The sequence below is a fragment of the Lissotriton vulgaris genome, chromosome 7, assembly GCF_964263255.1.
Source record: "Lissotriton vulgaris chromosome 7, aLisVul1.2, whole genome shotgun sequence".
NCBI classification, from domain to species: Eukaryota; Metazoa; Chordata; class Amphibia; order Caudata; family Salamandridae; genus Lissotriton; species Lissotriton vulgaris.
The window spans coordinates 639,200,825-639,227,555 of record NC_141695.1 but is presented as its reverse complement, the minus strand read 5'-3'; positions in this window follow the sequence as shown (position 1 = coordinate 639,227,555).

Below are 26,731 nucleotides of genomic sequence, written 5' to 3'. Positions count from 1 at the left end.
GTTCTTATTTCAGCTCGCTGAGACGAACATTTCCTGAGTGATTCAGTTTTGGTAATCATTGGTTTGAATTTACCAGAGCGCCAGCGACCTTTAACAATCGTGCACGCTGCATCGTAGGATTTCTTTTCTACATCATAGTGTTGTGCGAATCTGTCCATATAGATTACGCAGGTATATTGTTCTAGAGGCAGAATTTCAGCTGGCAGAGGATATTCTCGTTCATATACTAGATCATCTATTTTTTTCAGTTTTGGGTCAAAAAAGTATTTCACGTCTTCTGTAGCAAATGAATTTTCCCATTCTATCCATTTTGGATCTAATACCCCTTTAACCAGATTACGAGGACTTGTCAATGCCTCTAGGGCTGGTTCTGATGAAAAAACAACTATTCTTCTGCCTTGGGCTAGGGCTCTTTCTTTTGCTACAGCAGTTTGAACCGCAGTCAGAATTTTTTCTGTAGAACTGAATTTTATTTCGGCTTCAGTGTACAAATGTGATTTGTAAGTTATAGGTACAGTTTCTCCCTCATTAGAGGTCAGGTATGTGAATCCGCATCTTCCTGGAACGACTCGGATTACAAGATTGTGTATGTTTTCGCGAGTTTGTAATTTTGTTTTAGCTAACATGTCTGTTTGTAATGATCTCAAAATCTCTGTGTGTTTCTGAGTCCAATTGATTTGTTTGAAATCTGGTCTTATCAATTCATAGAGAGGTTTAACCCTCTCAGCATAATTTAGAATGTATGTTCTTCAGAAATTCAGGAAACCTAGTAGTGATTGTAAATTCTTCAGCGTTTTTGGTGCTTGTAGTACAGCACAGTTCTCTAAGAAATTGTCTGACAGGCTTTTGCCTTCACTTGATAATTCGTATCCTAAGAATAGGACAGTTAAATGGGCAATTCGTGACTTTTTAAAGTTGAATTTGTAACCTTCTGACGCGAACCCAAGTATTATGGTGTTCACCCTTTTTAAGTGAGTTTCCAGGTCATCATCTGTGAGATAGATAGTTTTTTAAAACACACCACCACGCTCACTATTGCACTTTTTTACAGGCCCCTCACACCCACACACCCGTTGGCACGGAATAGAAGATCTCCGCCAAAGTGCAGCTTCTCTAGCTGCCCGACGGGCATTGCACCGCCAGCCTGCCGTAGGAGCAGGATACCGATGATGACGCTGGACGGTCATCGGCTGGGGCAACAGTTGTGGTCCTGCCGATAGCCTGTGTGAGGTATCCTTACATTCTGACAAGGGTCTACACCATGCACTTAACCCCCACTTTTTTAGTGAGTGAGAGAGAAGAAAGGCTGAGCTAAAATTCTTTAGCTCCCCTTGGGGAACTCTGGACAACTCTATTGATAACTATAGATGTCATCGACATATGATAATGCTTCATCATCATATATTTGTAGTAACTCTGTTACCCTTGCTGACAATAATCCTGGGCTATTCTTGAATCCCTGTGGGAGTAGGCAAAATTGTTTTTGCGATCCAATTATTGAGAAAGCGGTCAAATACCTGCTTTCAGGTGCAATGTTTTGACAGAAGAATCCATTAGAGATATCTAATGTTGTTTTATATTTTTTGCGCACAATGTTATTCATTAGTGCTGCACTATGTGAGTTTTGTACTGCAAATGTTTTACAACAGGAGTTAAGGTGTCTGTAGTCCAAAACTAGACGATATGAATCGTGAGGCTTGGGGACAGGAAACAAAGGATTGTTCATTTGAGAGGTGCATGTTTTGATCACCCCTTGATATTCCAGTTGATCTAAGATCTCCCTGACTTGCTTTTTAGCTTCTTGTTTAACTGGGTACTGCCTTTGTGCAGTGGGCTGATTTTTTAACTGGATTTTGTGGTGAGGTGAATCCTCATCCCATCCTCCATGATTTTTGTATAAAGCAGGAGCTTGGGCTACTGCCCAATTTCTTGCCAATGTGTATTTTTTATGAATCGGAATATGATTCGAGAAGGCAGGCATAATAATTTCTTCGCCATGAGGGCACTCCCTGACAAACTCTGGTGGCCAGTCTTTCTCAGCTAACAGAATGTCATAGTCTTTTGAAAGTTTTTCCCAAAAGAGACCTTTTATTTTCCTAGTTTTATCTCCCTCTATACGTAATGTTATTTCATATAGTTTATGGGGCACACTAACTCGTGTGTCTGCAGTTTCCACCTGAATGTACTCATTCGTTTCCACTGTCTCCAGAAGATTCATCAGGATCTTGCGAGCTATGCTCACTTCTGCTGCGCTGTCTAGCATTGTCTGTGTCTACTCTCCGTTTTTCAGTTGTGTCCTCAGAATTCTCGGCATGTTTAATTTTAATACTTGCTACCTTCTTTCTGGAAAATTGTAATTTTTTACTTTGATGAGCAGGTTCCTTGTCTTTGGACTTGACGTGCTCTTCTCTGTGTTCTGACCGTCCTCTTCTTTCCGATTTCTGTGAGGAAGATCGAGAAAGATTGAGTGAGAAGGATCGAGAGGGACGTGAATCAACATCTTGATATCTGTCAGGTTTTCATATTTTATCCCTATCTCTAAGGTTATATCTTTTTTCAGAGGGTTCCCTTTGGGGAGACTTGTCTTCTCGGCCTAGAGATCTCTCTCTCCGCTGAGGAGACCTTCCTCTGGACTGGAAATGTTTTTCCCTGGGAGTGGTTTGTCCATTACTTTCCCAACTCTTTTTTGGAGCTTAGGATTTTTCTATGATTCTGGCAAGTTCAAATGGTTGTTCTGCTATATCTGTCTCCTTCAATTTCTGGAGGTTTTTTATATCATCCCTTGCCACTTGAACTAATTCTCTATATGCCTTTGTAAATTCTTTTAGTTTAACTAGGAGCTCTTCGCTTGACATTATTTCGTAGTCTGGGTGTGTTGCATAGTTGCATAGGACCGGCCCCGTTGCTCCTGGTCTACCTAGTAGACCGAGCCTGGTGATGTGATTATTATGTTTAGGGCGCCTTTAAACCAGAGCAGGTGCTCTTGGTAATTTAGTGGGATTTAGATCTCCTCGAAAGGAGTGTATTCATCCGGCGGTTCCTCTATTTTGTAATAGTGGAAGTCTTTTGTCACAGCGTGTGCTGCTGGAAAATGTATCCATGAATAGAATACCTCTGTCTGACGATATTCATGTGCCTCTACCACGAATATGACTGTACCACCTCTTGCTGTCAGTCCATTTTCTATAAGTTTTAGAGTTATAGTTCTTCTTTTATTGACCGGAATGATTATTGCATCTGGGTCAGTTTCTTGGAGACTTGTGTCTTCCTCTAAGAGTCGAGCTGCTAGTCTAGCTCGCTCCCTCTCTTCGTCACTTTCTGCCATTTAACTGACTGAAAGTTTTCTGTTGCAGATCGAGTTTCAAGGAAACAAAGATTAGGTGCACAATATTTCGGAACACTGTATCCTTCAACTTTGATCAAACCAAAAACTAATACATAGGATTCTCATCCTACTAAGTTCCGGCGGATATTAACCTTTCACCGACTCCAGACGTCTATTGGAGTTTTTAAGGGAAAAAAGGGTCTGTGTGAAAAAGTACGACTGAGTTACTCTATTGTCTTGCGTTAGATTATCGCCTTACCAAACGTTGGGCGCCATGTAGTATAGTTCCTATTTTCCCAATAGGCTCTGCGCATTGGAATAACATAGACAGCAGTTTAGACGTAGGACTGAGGTCATCTACTGACTATGTTAAACTTAATTAGGTTTGCGCCAGCTAGCTCAGAGGTCACTGGAAACTTTCTCGAATGAATAGGGAGGGATGAACTTCCCTGGCTCAGACAAGAAGGGATTCAGTATATATATATACATTGGTTTAATTCTGGTGGATGCTAGATTGTATATATATGTATATATATATACAATCTAGCATCCACCAGATTTAAACCAATGTTGAACTGCTAAATGGCAAAATGTTTGAGCTTAGAGTCTGAGTAATGATATGAATTAAAGATATCCTAACAAAAAAATTGGAATATCCTGTAATGTAACCCAGCAGTGGGCCAAAGGGTGGCAAATCGTCTGATGGTAACATATCAGAAGGGGAGGAGTCTTAAATATCTCCTAGTGAGAAATGATGTCAGCAACAAGCTTACAGGACCACAACACCATCTGCAGAGATTTCTTCCCTGTGGTTACTGTAAATAGTGTAGATTCAGCTATATGAATAAGACATACGATACAACACATAGGACAAAAACGATCTCACAATTTTTGACTTGCAGTACAACACACGTAGTATCTGTCTTAGAGTGCCCATGCCAACTCAAGTATGTGTGAAGTACCATTTTTGCGGCTAAAAAGAGAGTATTAGAACATCTATGGGCGATTACCAATAAAGACAGCCACTATCCAGTGACAAGACATTTTGAAAAATATAATTAATTGAATAGCTCGCTGCTTAAATTTTATGTGATATAACCGATATAGAAGAACCCAAGGGGAGGTAACTGAGTCTTACACCTCAGGCAGAGGGAATCCTGGCAAACTATAGATCTCCAAACAAGAACGCCGGGGGCCTGAACTCAGACTAGGAATTGGCAATACATTTGCAAGGAAGCTAGTTGGTTCCTAGATGTGATTTGACATCATGCCAAGCTGTCTAAAGAATGTTTAGAAAGGATGTATAATTAAAGTTTCTTGTGCCTAACTGTACAAACTACTGATTTTAATCTGAACTTTCATTCATTTTATTTTCTCACTTAGGAGGAAAAGAAGGGGCCTGGTGCTGGAAGGAGATGCTGTTAGTGGTCCCCTACCCTTTTCTTTGGGATTATGTCATCGTGATTCAAGAGCACTTGTCAGATAAGTCAATTTGTAATTATTATTTGATGCACATATGTAGTTTTTTGTACGTAGAGGGAGTAATTTTAACACAGGGTGTATGATATTAAAGCAGCCAATGTCCAGCAACCACAATAGGTTTACACGAGTATATATAACACTGATACCCGTAAACAGCTCATTCGTTTAGGTGTATATCCCATATATCAAGAGATTGTTAATCTGCACTTGCGGATGAGGTGTAGACTTACATCTCATGAGGAATGTGCCACTAAGGTGAGGGGAACAACTGTCTGATGTCATTTTCAGTATGATGAAATACTGTTCTCTACATTAAATGGGCAAAAGCAACCTGATTACCATGATTGTGAATATGTAGACACTGAAGAAAAAACATAAGACATAACAGGCAATTGTAGAGAGGTACTATACCATGTATATATGTATATACCATTTGTTGTGCAAATTCAATTTTAGATGCCTCAATATTATTGGATGCAATCTCGGGTACTTTACCTAGAATTACAAAACTTAATATAAAAGATGTATTGGGATATGTATAACCAAACGTTTAAGGCCATTTGGCGTTATTATGTGTATCAAATGAGCCATGAGAACACTTTATTTAATAGTTTTCGTATTGATTTCCATGTTATAATATACCATTACAAAATGGCCACTACATTATTTCAGTAACTCATGTGAGTATTATGTGTAGTCCTTGTTTCATCTTGATACCTAAACATGTAAATTGATGGTTGATTTGTCAAACCAGTGTGTGAACAGGGGACGAGGTTCTCTGAAACATGTAACCTGGTGAAATAAAATCTAATCTGGTGAAACTTCATCCTGAGTGAGCGCCTATCTGGTGAAAATATTATAATTTGGAAGTTGGTGGGCTTTGCCAACATGATGCTCCAACTGCTGGGCATGCGTTCCCTTCCATCCTTTCCCTACTACTTATATGTGTCCGATAGCCATCCTGATAATTGTTCGGACCAAACCAACCCCTGGGTATTTATGTACCTACCTTGGCCCCACCACCCATGCCTCCAAGATGCCCTCCCCCTGGGCATGCTTTCCCTGCTACTTGAACGTGTCCGATTACCACCCTGGTAATTGTTCGGAACAAACCACTCTTAATAGTGCCCTACCTAGGCTACACTCTTCATATTGGCCCTCTATCTTTAGCGTAGTCATGCTATACTGTACCATGTAAATTGTTTGTCTGCAATTGTACACATTTATTGTTTTCATTTTTGTGTCTTACAGTTTGCAAACTTTATGCATAATGTCTATTAATCTTTCATATATAACTCTCTTATGCAAATGTTTGGATATTTGGCAGATTAGGTTCTCAGATGTATCGTACACTGACCACTGTGCATGATCCATGCACACTAATTTGCCTTTCCCGTGTTTTCCGCTCCGATTGCTCACCCGCCCCCTTTGGCCTCATCGCTCCCGTGCCCCCGCCTCCACCATGACACCGCTCCCACGTCACCAGACCCCGCCCAACCCAGAACCATTGCCTCCGGATTCTTGTGGCTCTTATCATTCCAACACCGCTAGCGGATCGAGACCAATTAACCAGATCCTAGACCGCCGACAGCCTGACGGACTCAGGCGGCTTTCAGGCTTCTCTTTTTTTCACGGTAAGCCCGCTACCCCTTCTGGGCCAGCCCAGACTCACCCCAATCTCCCCTTGTCCCCCACCGACCGGCCTCTCAACTGGCTGCTCTCTCTCCCCCTTCTCCAGGTGTCCGCACCGGGAGCAAGCAGCGGATCCTGGGACCCTGCCAACGTGAAACTATAATCAATCTCCTTCTTGGCCAAAATGGGGCTCCGTTTTCGCGCCATTTCTGCAGCCACAAGTAAGTGTCCCCTTGCACCCCAGTCTTCCTCCAGCGACCCCCCTTCCGTCGGGCATACCACTGATCTCCCCACTGCCCTTCCCCCCTCATTCAGGACTATCAAAGCGCATCTACTCACCCAATCAAGCAACCGAACCACTACTACGACTACACGTAAGTGCCCCACAGCGCTTCTTCCCCCTTGCAGCTAGTCTTCCTTTCCTCCAGCCCAATCTCTGATCTCCAAATTTTTTTCCCCCAACCTGCAGGACCATCCGAGTGTTACAAATCACTGGATCTGACTCCTGCCTTTTGTACTGACTTTTTCCAGCCATAACAGGGCTCTGTTTATGTGCCTTCACCACCCAGTGAGTGAATTGTTCCGCTGCACTCTGCTACTCTGCACTAGAATTCATGGTTAATTTAATATTTTCTCCCCTTCCTTCCCTTTTCAGTCACCTCCCATTAGACCCAGCACCCAGATATTTTCCATTACACTCCGTCCTTACCATACATCCCATTCCTGAACGGGGATCCGCTTCTGGGCCAGTACCTACCTGTGATTTATTCCTCTGTACCTTCTACCCCGTATCCCACCCACCACCCCTTTCCACACCCTCCTCTTCCCCTCCCTTTTCCCCTTCACCCCCTTCGGCCCCTCCTTCCATTGCTGATGCACTGCGTACCACATACCCTTGCCGACCCCTTACCTTTCCCTTCATTGCCTTACAGCACTTTCTCTAATCGGCAACCCGGTCCTGATGAAGATCCTACATCAATAGGATCCAAACGCCGTCGACCCGCATTACAGCGCAACTCATGGCGCAGTACTGTCTTTGGTTCCCAAAATAATCACAATTATTCATTCACCAAGAAGGAACCAACAATCTTGATATATATTGTTTTTAGTTTGTCATTTTGCGTCCTTCACTGTATTTCACCCATATGTCACTCGCGCCATCACCGTTTGTCTCACTATCACAAAGTGCACAAAGCCCCCTGGGGTTGCCACTGCAGTATATGCCTCCTGTGCTGTTTTCTCCTAACTGTTTTGTTTGATTATTTTGCAAAAAATCTTTTTCCTTAAATATATGATGCTATATGCACTTCTAAGACATCAAAATTCCGAGTCTCTCTTTCTTTTATGTCCAGATTGTTTGAAATGTCTTGTACATGCGAATATATTTGTTGCTCAAGTGAATCCAATTGAGATATTGTTGCTTTATACACAAGTGGGTGAGAGAAGGGCAGTTGAAGCAAGCTGTATTGATTAAACGATGGATGCCCTATACATGCCGATCAGAGGAAGGAAAGAATAAGGACTCTCACCGCGTCTGGAATTGCTGTATTCAAAGTGATATTGTAAGTCAGCCATTTGAAGACTGTAAGGAGAGGGGAAGCAAAGTACCCATATCCAACCCGGAAGTAGAGTGCCGGTGGAAACGTGCCCAGGGGAAACCAACCAACTAGGCAGTAACGTAGACGAACAGCGTAGCGAGGAAGAAGGAAGCAACTCGCTCGTAGTGAATACAGAAGCAAAGCACCAGGGTAATCCGGTGTCAAAACATTGTGATCCCAGTGAAGACAGGCAGTGGAGGAGAATGATCCCCCACAAAAACGATCATGGTGGTAAGTTCCTTGCGGCCAGAAGGAGGCCCACAGGGGTCTTTCAATGACTTTTAACATTGTAGCAATAGAAAGCATGATTGTGTTTAAAGACTGGAGGCAAAACTTTCCTTCTCAGTGTTGCTCCTCTGAAGAAGAAACCGTTGGGTTTTGAAACGCATCAGGAGATGAAATGTGACTCTGGACTGGGCTCGCTATATTCAAGTGATTCATGGTTATGCCACCCTGCAGCCGGCTCATTCTCGCCTCAGGGCAAACTTTTTGTGGAATTAAATTGCGGCGTGCCTGGCCGCAGAGAACTTGCCACCATGATTGTTTTTGTGGGGCTTGACGACGGAAATACTTCACGTCAGTGAAAGGCACCGCTGGGCAGAAAAATTAAAATAATAGCTTTCTCGGCCCGGAGGCCCACAGGGGTCTTTTAATGACTTTTAACATTGCACTTTGAAGGGAAACCCACTTGGGCAAAACCGACAAGCACCGGCATGCAATGCACTAACTCACCTGAGAGCAATCGAAAGCACGCATGTGTTTTTGAGGCTGGAGGAGGTACTTTCCTTCTCAGTGTTGCTCCTCTGAAGAGGAAACTGTTGGGTTTTGAAACGCGTCAGGAGATAAAGTGTGACTCTGGACTGGGCTCGCTATATTCAAGTCATTCATGGTTATGCCACCCTGCAGCAGGCTCGTTCTCACCTCAAGGCAAACTTTTTGTGGAATTAAATTGCGGCGTGCCTGGCCGCAGAGAACTTGCCACCATGATCGGTTTTGTGGGGCTTGACAACGGAAATACTTCACGTCGGTGAAAGGCACTGCGGGGCCGAGAAAGTAAAATAATAGCTTACTCAGCCAGGAGGCTCACAGGGGTCTTTTAATGACTTTTAACATTGCACTTTGAAAGGATCCCACTTGGGCAAAAATGACAAGCACAAGCATGCAATGCACTAACTCACCTGAGAGCAATCGAAAGCGCGCATGTGTTTAAAGGCTGGAGGCAGTGCTTTCCTTCTCAGTGCTGCTCCTCTGAAGAAGAAACCATTGAGTTTTGAAACACGTCAGGAGATGAATGGGCATATGCATCAAAATTCGGTAAAACAAGTCCTTATTTGCGAAAAATAAGGAATCGCAAATAAGGACTCGCATACCATGATCCATCAACAGATTCGGTATTAAATACCGAATCGCAAAAATTTGCTAAATAAATCGGAAACTACGATTAAGAGACTCCAAATTAAAGAATAGCAAATACCGAATTAGCAAATACCCAATCAGTATTTGCGATTCCGGTATTAGCGAATTCGCTAAAAATAAAAGTTGCATAGAAAGTAGGTTGATGACATCACAAGCAGGAAGTAACACAGCCCATGCTTCATTCAGTGCCCTGGGGAGCTCGGAGGAGGAGGCGGAGCACAGGAGCTGAGGAGTGAGACAGTGACAGCACAAACCAGCACAAACCACCTATTGCACAGCTATCCAGGATGGACAAGGATGCACCCCAGGACAAGGACATGCCCAGGAAGAGGAAGCGAAAGTTTTCTGATAAAGAACTTGAACTACTCATCGAGGGGGTGAGCAGCAAACAGGACAGGCTGTTTGGCAAGCTGTTCCTAAAGTTTCCTGAGGCAGAGAAGCGCAAAATCTGGCTGCGCATCAAGGAGAGGGTAAATGCTGTAGGAGTCACCCACCGCAGCATAGACGATCTAAAGAAGAGGTGGTATGACCTCAGTAAAAGGGCAAAGGAGAGGATTGCAGAAAGGGTGAACGATGCAGCTGGCACAGGAGGGGGAACATCCAACGTCACACCAAACACAGCCCATGAGGACCTAGTTGAGGCTACCATTGAGCCTGAAGCTGTTGTGGGGGTCACCCAATTGGACACTTCCGGCGCTGCAGCAGGAGGACAAGGTAAGATGCATGCCAGTGCAGATACGCAGTGTGTTGTCTACCCCTGTCCATTCCCCCAGGCCAAACACATTGCACATGTAGCCGTGCCTAAAGCATATACCCTCACCAGAGTGTTGCATCATGGGGGTTGTGGTCATATCATGAAAGTGTGCATGTCGGATCCCTGATGGTAATGAAATGAGACCAGCAGCACAGGGCCAATTGTCAGTCCAAATATGTCCTTTATGTAGATGAAAGTATGCGACACACATACATCCTGACAAAATAATAACAATGCACTGTTTCACACACAGATGCATAACCCCTGGATTCAGATGACAGCGGACGCCTCATCATCTCTGAAACCCCAGTAGTGACCGATGCTGAGACTCCGCAGGGACCTCAACCCACAACACCACCAACACCATCACCACCATCACACCACCGCGGACAACCCCACTACTGTGGAAACAACACAAACACCACCACCACCGTGGACAACAACACCAAGCCGCAGGGCAAATGTCCCCTCCCTGCAGGTGATGGAGACGTGGAGAAGTGTGGCTCACCGATTAGAGCGGCAGACCCTGAGGCAGAGGTCTGGCCTGGGACCAGGGTTCAATTCCCGACGCGGCAGGGTGTTGGGCTCAATGTCCACGGACTCGATAATTCTCGCCTAGGTGCCTACTCTATTCATGGGTCCCACTCTGCAACTCTGGGCAATAGCTAGCTTAATCTCCACAACTGCCCCGAAAGCGCTAGGATGCCTGGCCTCACCTTGGAGGTGCCCAGTAAGGGGCATCTCACAGGGAAAGCCAGGAAGGGTTTCACAGCGGTATACAGCGCCAAGATACCTTCTAGGTGATAGTGCGCTTTACAAGTATACACACATTTACATTTACACAGCAAAGGCCAGCAGCCATAAATAGTCCACGGCAGCCAGTCGTCACTCTGCCAGCTCCAACACCAGCACGTGTCCGAGTCCGACAGCGGGGCAGGCCCCTGGGTAGAGCTGCAGAAACATCTGAGGATCCAACGCACAGCTACGGTGTGGTTGAGACACGGATGCTGCGGGTCCAGCACCTGCAGGGGAGACACATGGGTGCCATAAACATTAATATATCAAAATTGGCAAACAAAATTGTCACCATGACTGATGCTGTGCGGGAGATGACCACATCCGTTGCTGAGGGTAACAGAGACATGAAACTGTGCCTGCAGGATCTCACACGTGCTGTCATAGCAGGGCAACAGAGCGAGCACAGGAGGCATCGGCAGAACAGGCTCCGTTCCAATGCCTTCATTAGGGCCATCACTAAGCTGTGCAACAGCACACCTGCACTATCACGCAGATCTGTGTCCCTGTGGGTCGACTTGTGCCATTACTGTGGAGATGTGGCAAAGCCCTTAGAAAGAGTGACCACTGCAGTAGAGCATCTGCAGTCTGGGACCTTTAGTGCCAGCAGTTTGGGAGTCGAGGAGGGGAATGAGGCTGCTTCAAGCGTCAGCAGCATCTCTGTGCTGGAGGCCAGCGAGAGGAGGCGCAGTGCGCGCAGCTCCACAGCCACTAACACACATTGCGGTGATGTGGAGGAGTCACGCGATAGGAGGCTGGGGGTACATGGGAAGCGCAAATAGCCATGTTCCATTGGCTCCCTGGCCATGGTGACGTAACCATGGGCCACCTATGCTACCACAAGATACTCCCGTGATGACAACGGACATGTATCCCATCCTATTATTTTGAATCTGCGTCATGTTGGCGTCTCATTTACATGCACCTGACAAGTGCTCATGTGCATTAAACATTTACAAACAAGATCATGTTGTGATGGCTCATTCATACCTGTCTCAGAAGTGATGTTGTGTGATGTATGTCCGCCTCCTTTGGCCTTCAGCTGTGTTAGGCACATGTGCCTGTTGGTGTTGTGGGGGGGTTGCTGTGCATGTAAGTCGTCCTCTCCGTACACCTCTTTTGGTATCCCCCTTCTTGTGGCAATGTTGTGCAGCATGACAAAGACCACTATTATCCGGCAGCAGGTCACTGGCTCATACTGCAAAGCACCTCCTGTCTTGTGTAGTATCCTGAAGCGACTCTTGAGGATGCCAAAGGTTCGCTCTACCACATTCCTGGTGCTGATGTGTGCTGTGTTGTAGTGCTGCTCCTGAGGTGTTGCTGGGTTGAGGTAGGGAGTGAGGAGATATTCCCGCAAGGCGTAGGCGCTGTCACCTGCAGGGGGGGCAAAGGGTTAGCAGCATGAATACAATTACATATGTGAGGATGGAGTTGATGATGAGGCATTAGTATGTACCTAGTAAGTGTCCCTCTCCAAATTCACCATTGATCAGACGCCTGTGGATGCCACTGTGTCGGAATATGTATGCATCTTGTGTGCTTCCTGGAAATTGGGCTACAATGTCCATTATGATGTGCTTGGCATTGCGCACGACCTGCATGTTGATGGAATGATATGACTTCCGGTTGCGGAAGATGTATTCGTTGGCTGAGGGAGGACAGATGGGGACATGCGTGCATTCAATGGATCCTATCACATGGGGAAATTGTGCCACCTGGTAGAACTCCTGTTTGGTGCGGGTCAACTGCTGTGGGGTTGTGGGGAAGGCGATGTGGTGATGTATATGTCAGCATGGCATCTAGGAATTTGTGGAAGAAGAGTGAGAGTGCGCTTTGCGACACACCTCCGGCTTCTGCTATGATGCCCTGGAAGCTTCCAGATGCCAGCAGGTGCAGGCTGCATAGAACCTGGACATGGGCTGGGATGGCGTTGGTCCTACGGGTCTGGTGCTGCAGTAGTGGTTCCAGGTCAGCAATGAGGTGCATGATCATAGCCCGGTTCAGTCTGTACTTGTTGTAGATCAGTTCCTCTGTCTGGCCCAGCAATGTGATGCGCACCCTGAATACCCTGTCCTGGATCATCCTCCTGCGCTGTGCAAAAGCGTTGATTCTCCTCCTCCTAGCAAGCACGTAGGGGGCAGCCAGTTTGGTACACATACAGGGTCTCCAGAGGCATATTTGAAGGGTTTCTGATTATCTGCACCTGTATTTTTTTTTTATTCCTTCAAACAACTTTACCTCCATTTTGAGATTCCCCTTAATTTGCTCATGCGAAATAGCGATTTGGGGCCTTTTCGGTATTTGCGACTTTTGATGCATTTCGTTGCGATTTTTTATTAGCGATTCGGTATTTCCAGGGGGTGATTTCTTTCTGGGTATTACCAATTGGCTAATTTGCAATTCTGTAATTTACCGCGGGGTTATTTTGCGATTTTTTTTTTTTTTTTAGGAATCGGGGTAGATGCATTGGATTTTCAGGTTTTGCGTTCAGTAACGGCCTGTTTTACCGAATCGCTATTTTACCGGGAGCTATTTTGTTTGATGCATCTGCCAGGAAATAGTTTATTATTTTAAAATAAATATATGTAATTATATGTATATATTAATATATGTGTGTGCACGTTTTTTAAATAAGTATAATAGTTATATGTATTTTCAAATTAATAAATACATTTAATTTATATTATATTACTGTTGCTTTTAAATATAGTTAATGTTTATTATTTATGTTTCTATGTCTATAAAAAAATTCTTTTGACCACGATATTAGTGGAAAAGATATTTGTTTCTATTTTTTTGTCATGTACATTATAAGTAGAGGACATCGATATTTATGGGGTCGATATTTTTGACTTGATATTTTTGTAGCATGATATTATTGTTGTTGACAATATGTTAGGGAAGCCTACAAAGAACCACAATCTTAAACAACGTCTGAAAAATCTCTATGCACAACATCTACAATATGTGGATATCCAGCCATCTCTAACAAAGTTCTTTGGTCCTGGTTCTAGACTGAAGTATTTTTTCTTATTATTACATAGTAGACGAAACAAGAACTTCCACCAGAATGCCTTCCAATAGAGGTTCTTTCCACCTAAGCTGCCAAGCCAGGGTTGGCAGCCTTCTGTTATAAGGCACAGCCTACCACTGGCTATGAGATAAGAAGGAAGGCACCATACTCCAAACTCGGCCATGCTGAATACATATCACGAGGGGAGAGGCTGGAGGTATGCACCAGGTTTTGGCGCTGACTTGCAGGAGGCTCTGCATTTACGGCTGTACTATGCAATGTCAGAAGACAATGAACTAACTTTCTCAAAGGTCCTTGGACTCTCAGAAGGGTTAGAGATTGTGGTGGCCATCTTGGATTTCCAAATGTAACTTTTCTCATGTCTCATTGCATCTCATGGCGTCCTTACTCGACAACAGAGCTCCACTGTTGCTGCAGCCATCACCCTTGTCTCATGGTTTCATTGTGGAGGAATAATTGCTTTTTCGGGAAGTTTACTGAATGACAATCTGAATTTGGAGAAGTATTCTGGATATCAGGTTGAGTGAAAAAAGAATAAAGTTTTGAAGCAACAATGGCGGACCCTCTATGCCGCACCTCTTTGCCAATTCCTAAACGTGTAGTCGCTGTGCAAACTACCCCTACGCCAGCCATTTAGTGCCATCGCTGTGCTCCAGATCAAATAGTCATATAACAAATTGGGGGTGCACAGCTTCAAGAAGTCCACTGAATCAATGAGAGTAGGAAAATAACTTCTTTATTCAAAAATTGTTTTTCTCATAAAAGATCAATTGGTTTTTACACAATCCAGCCAACTCGTTTCATTTCCATAGCGGGAGCTTCTTCAGGGCTGTAAGAGTATAACAAAAACAAATATAAAAAACAGAGAAATCCACTGGCACAAGACGAAAAAAAGAAACAAACCAAACCCCATGTATGCAACACAGTATACCACCAACATGCCTAATTCTAACACATACATTAAAAGACACAAACTACATTTAAAATTACCACATGAAAAATATAATTTCTACCCACAATAATCCTATTCAGCGGCGTCACTAAGGTTGGTGTCACCCAGTGCCGTAACTCATGTTGTCACCCCCTCATGACTTACCCCTTGATGGACCTCCTTCGAGTCCGCCAGACCTGGTGATTAATTATAAGAGGCACGACATCCGTTTGCAGACTAGTGCCAGTATTGTTGAAATGTAGGAAATGTGTCCCCTCTCAAAAACTGTATCTCTCCCCTCCCTCGCCTTCACCCTTCTGTGATGTTGTTTCCGATCTGTTACACACTTTCTGCCCTCTTTGTTTTAATTTTTAAAGGTACGTTTATGGTGCTGGGAGTGGGACGTTACACTTTAGCTAGGTTCAGCTTCTATAAATACCACCAAAAAGGCAACAACAAAAAAAGAGAGTAAATGTTCCATTTACCCCATGACCTAAACATCGGTAGCCTTCCTGCAGGTGACCCAAGTAACCCAGAGCCATTGTCCTGAAGTGGCCTCTTCCAGCGGCCAATCAGATGCGATATCCTTCACGGTTACTCACACACACACACACACACATACTCAATACTTCAATTGCTCACGCGCCCCCAAACACGGGTCTCTCCAGCACTGGCTGTCTTTTGTTGGTGAGACCGTGAGGGGCTCCTCGTAGCCGCATTCAGTTCCCCCACTCTTAAAACAAAAGTGTCACTACGTGCTACTAGTCTCTACAGAGAAGCCAAGGATTGGATGGGCATAGTGTTAACTCCCACATCACCCCCATTTTCAGGTTGTATGTGGAGTGCTGAGCAGTGTGAAGCTGGCACTTTTAGTCAATGGAGGCAACTGCTACTCGGGAGCAATGCGAGACACTGGTATTGGGGACAGTGCGGTAAACTGGCAGTGCGACAGAACTCAACACTGAGGACAGTGGGATAAGCTGGCACTGAGAACAGTGCAATAAACTGCCACGGGGGCCCGCGAGATAAGCTGGCACTAGTTAGTGGTGTACAAAGTCTGCCTTGGCACGAAACACCCACACATTGGTGTCACCCCTTGTTATGGTGTCACTTGGTGTGGTCCGCATCCACTGCACCCCCCTAGTGACGCCACTGATCCTATGTGATCCTTATTCACACAAAGTGTTTGCCCGAATGAGCCAAATATCCTGCAAATGGAGTAACAATTGAGGTAAAAGTGGTTTTAAAAGTAATAGACAAAAATTACTTTTAAAACCACTTTTACCCCAATTGTTACTCCATGTGCAGGATATTTGGCTCATTCGGGCAAACACTTTGTATGAATAAGGATCACATAGTATTATTGTGGGTAGAAATTATATGTTTTCATGTTGCCATTTTAAATGTAGTTTGTGTCTTTTAATATATGTGTTACTTGGAAGAATTAGGCATGTTGGTGGTATACTGTGTTGCATACATGAGTTTTTGGTTTGTTTCTTTTTTTCGTCTTGTGCCATTGGATTTCTATGTTATTTCTATGTGTTTTTGTTATAATACTCTTACAGATGGTAAGAAAAGTTGGCACAATGACTAACGCTGTGCGGGAGATGACCACAGCCGCTGCTGAGGGCAACAGAGACATAAAACATGGGTTTTTGGTTTGTTTCTTTTTTTTCGTCTTGTGCCAGTGGATTTCTATGTTATTTATATGTATTTTGTTATAATACTCCTACAGCCCTGAAGAAGATCCCGCTATGGGGATGAAACGCGTTGGCTGGATTGTGTAAAAAACAATTGATCTTTTATGAGAAAAACTATTTTGGAATAAAGAAGTTTTTTTCCTACTCTCATTGATTCAGTGGACTTCTTGAAGCAGCACATCCACAATTTGTTATATAAGTGAAAAAAGAAATTTAATTGTTTTGATTATCAGGTCCAAAGACTTTGGGACTTGCATTTGCTTTGAACTTTTGGACTTTTTGAACAGAGAGATTCTAATATTAAATATTATTTGATTATGGCATTTATGTGCAATGTACATTTCAGGTTCAACTGCATCAGGTAGTGAAATATGTGTGTGTGTGTGTGTGTGTGTGTGCGTGTGTGTGTGTGTGTGTAGCATAAAGCTAGAAAATGAAACAAAGAATATTAATTAATGTTAATTCTTTAAGTTTAAAAAAAGCCAATGATAATGTGTCTAATCACTATTAGAAGGTGTATACATGTGAAGTTGAAAGAGCGATCTTTCCAGTAGGAATGGAGGATAAGCGTTTCCGTAATCACTTATACCTTGCTACATTTCCGTTTCAGAAATTCAGCTTCATATGCAGGACTGAGTTGGTCACACAGAGATGACATTTAGGTATATGACTGTCTCTGTGACATAATGATGTGCTGAACATTCATGGCAGATTACTAAGAATCTCTCATTTGCTTTTAGATATCCATTCCAACCTGGAGGCGTCAGGACCCATCAGAGGGATGAGACAGAGAAGTTATATTTGGTGTCACTGTTTTCTTTATTATCCTTTTCCCACTACTATTGTTTGTCTCACATATTATACTGAATGAGGCCAGCAGGGGATATGGAGAGGAGTAGAAGAATGCATTGCTCCCAAAGGGTTCAAGGTACAAGCCTAGTGCTTTCTGACTCCTTAATTTCATGTTTAAAAAGAATTGTTCTCCTTCACCAAGCAGAACCGCTTTGTGATTTCACCCTTTATTTGTGCTCTGAATTTGTACCATCTTTTTCTCATCCCCCCAGACCCCATCAAGTCAAATATCTTCATAATATTTCACAGGTACTCGCAGGTTATTAAATTCTCATTTCTTCTCATTTCTTGCTCCATTTACACGTGTACGGTTTTTATTTAATTACAAAACGTACCCAGACGCTTCCAGGAAAGCAGATGGCATGAAGCTGGCGAGGAGAGGAGGCTCTGGGTTGCCTGTTACATGCATCGTTTTACAACATTTAATTTTCCACTATGTTTAGCACCTAAGTCAAAAGATTCCTGTGCTAAAAAATTCAAATGAACAAAATGAAAGTCTTATTATTCAATGCCCCGTCTGGGGCAGTAAGCGCTTTCTAAATATAAAATAAATTTGGGTGGGGTGATAGGAGGAATTTTCTATATTTTACTTAGTTTGCTATTGAATAGATCAGCTAACAGCTTTATTGGGAGCAATATATCCTGCAAAAATCTAATATATGAACATATAATGGAGCAGCTATCCAATAGAAATGAATTGTAGGACACATCCCGAAAATATACAACACATAACATCTAATTGACAAGGTCATGAGGAAAAAATCTTCTTGCCATTTTAAGATTCAACCCATTGCTCAACAGTTGAAAGTGACATTTTAAACTCACTGCAGTTTCTGAACGTTTTTTTATTCCCAGTTCATAATTGTTTGGTGTTGAACTGGTTCAATGGGGCTCCTCTGTATTTTTGCAGGTGGATATATGTAAGGTAAACAAATGCAAAGCCACCACGTACACTGCAGGGTAGCAACAAAGAGAGACTGGATAGGCTTATTCAGAGGAACAGGAGACAGGATACAGGATAAGTGGAACAGGGTTCAATTACTGAGCATAGAAGGGGTAGAAGAGTAAATCTATGGATGCCTAAGGATCCAGGGAGAAGAAGTTGTTGTGTGATGAAAGGCTCCTGGACACATTTCTGAAGTGGAGGATGTAGTTATACTTGGATGGTACTTCACACTCAGGAGCATAGCACGATAAGGCCTAGCATCTTATTTTCTCACGCTTGTTTCTCTCGGTTTGTAGTTAGCTGATGCTGTTGCATTGGAGATCCCCTGATATATTGCATGGGCCGGCTCCTCTGCTATGGTGGAGGAGCATCGCCCCACTGCTTGTAAGCAAGACCAGTGGCGGCTGGTGACATTTGAAAGTGGTGAGGCGTAAACTGATAATCATACTGCACCGTAGCGAGCGAGCGTAGCGAGCGAGCCCAAACCCCCTAAGGAGGGTTCGGGGGGAATTCCCCCCCGAGAAAATTTTGAAAATATAGTGGAAATATGGTGCATTCTCAAGCAAATTTGAGAAAGCAGGAAGGTTAATAAAGCAATTGTGAAATAAAGAAAGCAGAAAGGTTAATAAAGCAATTCTGTCTGGCATACTCATAACATAGACTATTATAGTGACCGCAGCACTCACAAGGTAATTTGTGTAAGTAAATGGTAGTAAAGTTTGCAAAGGTAAGTTCCTTTTAGGCGCTCAATGTGGTCACCTCCTGGTCCATGAGGTGCTAGGAAAATGTCAAAGCAAGGCCTTGCTGCGAGCAAGGGCAACCACTGAGCACACTTGATGCGTGAGACACGCGTGGTGTATGTAGTAGAAAGGTATTCGAGAAGTAAATCAGTTTTCAAAACCATCTTTTAATGAAAATTCATATTCTCCGTAGGATAGTCATCAGTGATTGTATATAGACCAAGTCGTCATATTACATCATATGGGATCAATTGATGAATATACTCCATATTCAATGGTTAAATAATTTGAAAGCGCTCCGTGTAATTGATATATCCCCAATGCATTTTGTGCGGACTGCACTTCGTCAGGGGGAATCAAATTTGGATGGGTAAGCGCCTATGAACTCAGCATTCGAACCCGGTCCCAACGGAAAGAACCCGGAAGTCGTTCATAGGCGCTTACCCTTCAAATTTGTTTCTCCCTGACGAAGTGCAGTCTGCACGAAATTATGTAATATGACGAGTTGGTCTATATTCAATCACTGATGATTATAGACATACACACATGATTATACACATACACACATAGTTTCTACTAACATACAGGCATCACATGCTCACTATACACACACACTTGACATTCACAGGAGATGTCAGTGCAAGGTTCTAGGTTTAACCTAACAGCAGACCTTCACACACGAGGGGTCAGTACACCACATTGTCACTGACACAGAGTAAAGCAGGCTAGTCAACTATAAATCTCAAAACCCAGAATGCTGCCATCACTGCCTTACAGCATACACCCAGCACAGGAACTGTAGTCCACCCTCCAATGAGGGCAGACTTTGTGTGCCCCTCCAGGTCATAAGGCAGGCCAACAACCCTACATTTTTATGAACAGTCCTAGGCCCTGGGCACACACTACATGATGCCAGGATCAAAATAAAAGTCAGCTTATAAGTTTCACGTGTAGTAGGGCACTCAGGGCAGGGATACATGCAAGTTCACCATGCCTAGGACATCCCCACTGCAACAGTCTGGTTGGGATCAGAGTGAATTACACTGGCTCAGGGTTTTGCCTCTTTTTAGAAAAGTATGAAGAATTTCTTACGCCTCTGCAGGAGCAACAGCCCCCCCTGGACTCTTTTAGTACAAAAGCTCTTTCTATTTCACACCCCGAATGACACAAACTGGCCATCAGAAACCTTGGTATGAAAAAATGAAGGGTTTTTCAGGAAAATAGCCCCTACTGTTCACTCAGGTTCAACAACAGAACCAAATAAGGTGCACATTTAGTGAGATAACTATGGCCCTGAAGTCAAACAGTGCGTGCTAACCAGAATAGAGTGTGTAGCAGCAGTTAGCAAGGCAGTTTTCTCTTTAGCCCTCCTAAACACATGCACAAACACGCCACACTCAACAAAACCAGTTTCCCCTGCAAATACATCTTACACTTCTTCTCACAATTTAGCTCACATTGTCATGTTAATTTTTGCCCTCTCTTTGTCCTTCTCCAGTGATGCTGCTACCCTACTCTCAGCCACTCAACTAATACAGATATTCTATACTTACAAACTCACAGTGATCTATTACTTGCACACAACAACCTAGCACTGCTACCATTCCTTCACTCATGTAAAACGTCTTGATCTACTTGGCACACACATCGGACATATCCACCCATCCTGTACACTCAGCAAACACTTTTGTTCTCCACTTGCACACTCGCTTGACACGTCTACCCTACCTTCACTCGCCTACATTAGACTTTCACCGCTCTGTTCTCTATACATTCTCAAATAACACAGTCCATATTTCTTGTATACTCACCTTACACTTCTAAGGTAAAGTGCTGCACATGGTGGACGTGTGCCCCTGCCCTGAGTGCACCAGCTGCAACTATGTCCGGATCTCTGGGGTTCATTTTTGTTGTCATTGACAACCATGGATCATGAGTGTGCACCATGACATTGGCCAGCCTAAAGGATTGCTATCTTGTCAGACCAAGAGAGATCCCCAAAGTGATACTCTCATAGAGATGAAAAGTTACTGTGTTTGCCCAGAGATAAGTAGCGGGTGGCTGGTGGTGGCAGCATACCATATAGTGATCAGTAAAAATGAAAGCAGTTTCATGGGAGTGATGCCTAAAGGTTCACTCATGTAAAGTGCTTCTGCTGTGTGAGTCACCTGTGGCCTTTATCAAATTTGTATGTGGCGCTGTGCCGCATGTGTGTTTGTTACATGCATATGCTAGGTGTATGTGTGTCTGTGTCTGGTACAATACATGGATGATTCTGGGTCCCATTTTGGGAGACCATGGGATGACTGCAGTAGTATGAGGATGTAGAGGAATGCCCCCAGGCAGAATTGTGGATTGCTGCAGTCCTGTGAGCTGGGTGGGACACACACTGGAGGAGGAAGAAGAGTCAGGCTTCACTACTCATGGAGCCTAACCTTAATGTCGCCTATAGTGAATGGGGAAAAAACACTACTGCTAGTGAGAGGAAAGTGATATCAGGGACCTGCCTTTTGAACACCAGAGCCCTGACCTCAGGGGGCTATGCCTATTGTTTGTGTATGCTGTATTTCACTTTGTGTTCGTAAACAAATACTACTTTTGTCATAAATTAATGTAATTGACTGGAAAAGAATGTATTGCTGCAACTGAACGTACTTTGAGTTGTGAGCCTGTGTTCACCACCCTGTACGAGAGGAGAGGCCTTGGACTGCTCGACACGCGCTACCACTGAGAGTCAAGTACTGGAGGGGTACTTGGTCCAGTTGCTCAGAAGTCAGAACCCATAGTAGTTGGGCCCCAGAACATCAGGAGTAAAAAACCTCACCCCCACTCTTGGGCCCAGCTGCTCCTGCTTGCCTCGTGGCCCTCTGAAAGGAGTTCTGATACCTTCACAAACATACACTAGGTGAAATAATTTTCCTACCATTATTCAGTGACCCGACACCTTCACCCACCCGCACACACTCACCTGACGGACTGACAAATCCATCCTCCTTTGCCCAGTCACTTCACAATGCCTTTCTTTACTGTGGCTCTAACATACTTACCTTGAACTTGCACCATTCACTGACACACTCTCCTAACACAAGGCTTTTAGAACATAATGCGACTCAGCTGATGATGATGATTACTTTTCACTTGATTAAGGGTTCCACTCCAATCAGTCACACTTAACAACCTGTTAAGACCTATTGTTCGTAATGCCCGGCTCATGCCTGGTTTGGCTGTTCAAACAGGAATCACCAACTGAGACAGCAGCATTTGGCATCAAACCCCCTAGCTCATTGGGAAATAACCCATTAAAGGGATCAATCAGAAAAGTAGCATCAGAAATCTTTCTCACAATCTCATTGACATAACCTCAATGTATGGTTTGATATTGCATCGGATGCTTGTTCTACAGAGACAGCCTTGCAGGTGGCAGGCTTTCTTCTGATTTATGTCATGTCTTGATGGATGGCCACATGCCTTTGTGGACTAAGAGGTTATTGCGTTCATGAGGCTGTCATGTTTGATTGATCTATTCGAAAGTGAGCCACACCAGGGGTTAAAAGTGGGTGGCGGCCTTCTTAGAACCATTTTGGACACCGACAGCTAAGAGTGTTCCAAACTAATCACTGCTTTATGCTCTTCTAGGTCTCAATAAGAAAACAAAAGTGAGATTACGGAAATTTGCTATATGAAGGAGATTAGTGCCAGCATGTGCAGTGTGCACTGACTGCCGGAAGCAAACAGGCTTCACTACTTGATTCACCTTCACATCACATGTCAGGGAAATAAACTTTCAGAGCCTCGTTGTGGGCACGTAATGAACAACACAGCGATTCACTCGAGCTGATAATGTGATGCAGCACACCTGATGTGACAGGCGCACAAACCACCAGCTGTAGTTTCACTCCAGGAGAACACCTGAATTATGAATAAGTTAAGAAATGTTTCCTTCAGTAGTCATTTCTAACTATTTACCTAGCAATACAGCACTGTTCCATAGCTCTGAGCAGTTATAAGGGCAACTAAATGGAACCAGGGAGAGAGCTGGCGTTTCCCACTTAATAGGGCTTTAATGACCTGCCAAAGGGCCTGACCACTGTATTTGTAGGAGAAATTGTGTATGGGGTAATAAGTAATGGAACATCTCACCTGTGGATTGCACTGGCAGTAACAGCCCCTGGCAAACGCACCTGCACTAGAGCATTCTGGGACAAGCAAGAAAGGCAGGGAGCTCTCAGAGGAAGGTTACTTTTGATCTGTGCCTGGATTTTTAAAACAAATGTATTCACAGCAAAGGCACCAACTTTATGCCGTTACGGGTTTCATTTTTCATCCATGTTTAAAACTTAGGCAGGGTGATAACATTTTAAACATTTGCTCTTTTCTTAGGGGGGGTGAATCTGAGGTACTGCAAATTTTATGTGGATGAAAAACAACAAAACACTTTTAATTTCTTGTAAAATAGCACGAAATGTGTTTTATGTGTGTTGTACATATGCAATTTAGTGATGGCTTTTGGGCGCTTTTAATTTCCTAAACACACTACACATTGCTGACGCTGTGCTGTCTCTTTGTTAAGAGGATTCGGTGTAACGTCAAGAAGGGACTAGCAATCGAAAATGTGGCCTAACGAAAAATAGACACGGATCAGATTCATTCACTCATACTTTTATTAAGCAGAGCTGCTTCGCCCGTGAAGATGGTGTGTCTGCGCCACCACTTCAATGTTATTCTTTCAGCCAGCCCATGAACCATGGCTGTAATTAGGCCTAAATGTCCTGATCATAAAACTCTTTCCTCCTCCGAGGGACAAGGCAAACCAGTCTTGAGCGAACTTCTATTTGGCAGCCAGCAATGAAAAAACATAAATAAACATGCCTTCATCTGTCAGAGGATTTCTTTTTAAAAATCTGAGTGACAATCAATGCAGTTTTAGCACCAGGAACAGAATATTTGCCACTGTAGAGGGTCTTTCTATATATGGAAAAAAACGATCACGTGTTAATGATTTTCAAAAAGGTTCTTGTTAAAGCCCTTGTGGAATTCTCCTGATCTGCCTATGGCATATGGGTTTAATAACGTTTCACTGCATGTGTCCACTGTGAAAAAAAACATTATGGAAATTCTACTTGTTAATAATATAAAGCTGGAACCAATAGGCACATTTAGACATCAACTAATTAGACAAACATTACAAATCAGCTCTAATATGCAACCGCCATCAGCTGGGATTTCCACCAAGGGTGCTCTGTATATACAACCATATTATGACGCAGGAACTTATAAACAAATAGTCATCATATGTCTTTATGTTTGGAGTCTTATCTCTGGGGTCTGCATGGCCGACAGATAGAGCAAACAGTAACACGAATGCTCCTTTCATTGTGCCCTAACTTGTGTGAAATGCTGTGATTTCCTTCTTAAATGGGCTGCGTGTGGTGTGTTTGAACGTTTCTTTATTTTCCTATTGATACCACACTTTCCAGAACTTGTAGTAAATGATTGCCAGAGGTAAAGGAGCCTGGGACACTCGTCCTTGACCCATGGGAGTGCTAAAAAAAAAAGACAGGCTCTCCACTCATCAGCCTTGTGAAAATACTGCAGTAATTTGCTGGTGCTTCAGTGGGAAGACAGGTGTGGCGTTGACATCCATGACTGCATGAATGGGGTGTTCAAAATGACAGTTTTTAAACTGCAGGAAATTGTGATTTGCGGCCCAAATTATCTTGAGGGCAGCTAGTGATGGATAGATAGGGGTGGGGGGTGGGGGGTTAAAAAGCTATTTGCGCACATCCTGGGTGATCTATAGAGGCCAGAAGGGTTGGGATTAATTAAGTGCAGAGGAAAACTGTAGAGACATCTTTAAAAGCGATAGGTCAGCTCCAATGAGTTATCAAGATTAGTCGGAAAGGAAAATTGGAACTCTCTCGAGGGACCTGAAACAATGGAACTGGGGTTACCCAAGGTTAGCCAGTACAAGCACAGTAAGTGTGGAGTAAACTTTACAAAGCAAGCTTCATTCATTCGCGTTTTCCAGGACTCAGCTGTGAATGTTTACACACAGTGAGTAACTACAGCTGAATTCAGCACACCAGTATCTTTAAACTTAAATTACTAGCTCTTTTGTTCTTACCGCCGTGCCCTTATCAATTTACTGGATTGGGAGCTGCACTAGGGGGCCATCGGGGCTGTCACTGCTCCTCAGCTTTTGCCGGCAAGTTTGAAACACAGGAGCTCTATTAATGGCTCCAACTCACGGTTCTGCCATCAACAGCAGCGCCACAGGAAGCAGACAACTCGTGTCTGCAGTGGTCTTCAGAAGTCCTGACAGACTGCGCAGACTCGATGTCTCTGCTTTCCGCCTGCCAGCAGTCTGTCACACCCTTTCCCAACTCGTCACTGTGACGAGATTGGAAAGGGTGAGGTGACCCCTCCCTCCACTCCCTGACTGACGTGCAGCCCAAGTGTTACAGGGTTTAAGAATAAAACGCCCGGGGCTAATTTTGCACGCACGTCTTCAGGGGGTGGAGACTGGTCTTTTAGGCAATGTATTTGCCGAGCTGATGACCTCACAACCCTCAGGGCTGTGGGGTCCTCCGACCGGCAAATACATTAGGCTGTTGCCCTGCTCACAGGCAGCGCCAGCACATTCAGAAAGCTTTCACTGACTGGAAAGCTGCAAGCAGTGTGGGCGCAATGTGTTTTTTTAAAACTAGGATAGTTAAGAGAATGGCTGACCGGAGGACGCGAAAGTAAAGGGGGCGGAGCCCCGACGCCCTTAGCCAGAAACCGCCACTGAGCAAGACACTGCAAAGGAAACACAAAATGATAATAACTTTGAGTTATTATCATTTTATGTTTCTTGTTGCTTTAAAGGCGGGCAAGGCTGCTGTGATTTCAGAGCAGGGCAGGGTTTTGCCCACTCCTAAGTGCACAATGACTGTTTGGTCGGCCCTCTGTGACCACCCAAACCAGTCATGCGCACCTTCCCCATTCTCCATGCAGGCTGCATTACAGCCTACGTGGAGAACAAGCCCAGGCCCTCTTTCCCTGGTTAAGTGTCGTACCAGGACGCTCAAAACGAATCACAACACTGCATAGCAGCATTGTGATTGGTCAGGGGAGCCTGGGTGCTAACCAATCACAATGCTGCATTGCAGCCTTCTGATTGGTCAGGCGAGCCTTTTCTGTGTTTCCTGTGCCTCAGAGATTAGGAGCAGAGATGCAGGACCTGCGCGGCAAGGTAAGTGTCTCTTTTTTTATTTACCGTTCCCCCCACTATCCCTTTCAACTCCCTGCGTGCCCGCACCCGCCCCGCAACCCACGAACAATGTTGGCCACCACTGTATATTGCTTTAAAAAAAGATACATCACTGTAGGGCACCTTGCAACCAGGTACTGTGGGGCACCTTGCAAAAAGGTACTGTGGGGAATCATTGTGACCGCTAGCAATATAATGCAGTCTGTTTTGTGTCAGTTTTGTCTTGTTTTCAGCCCTAGTTGTTTGATGACGTGAGCTGCCCCATTCACTTTAA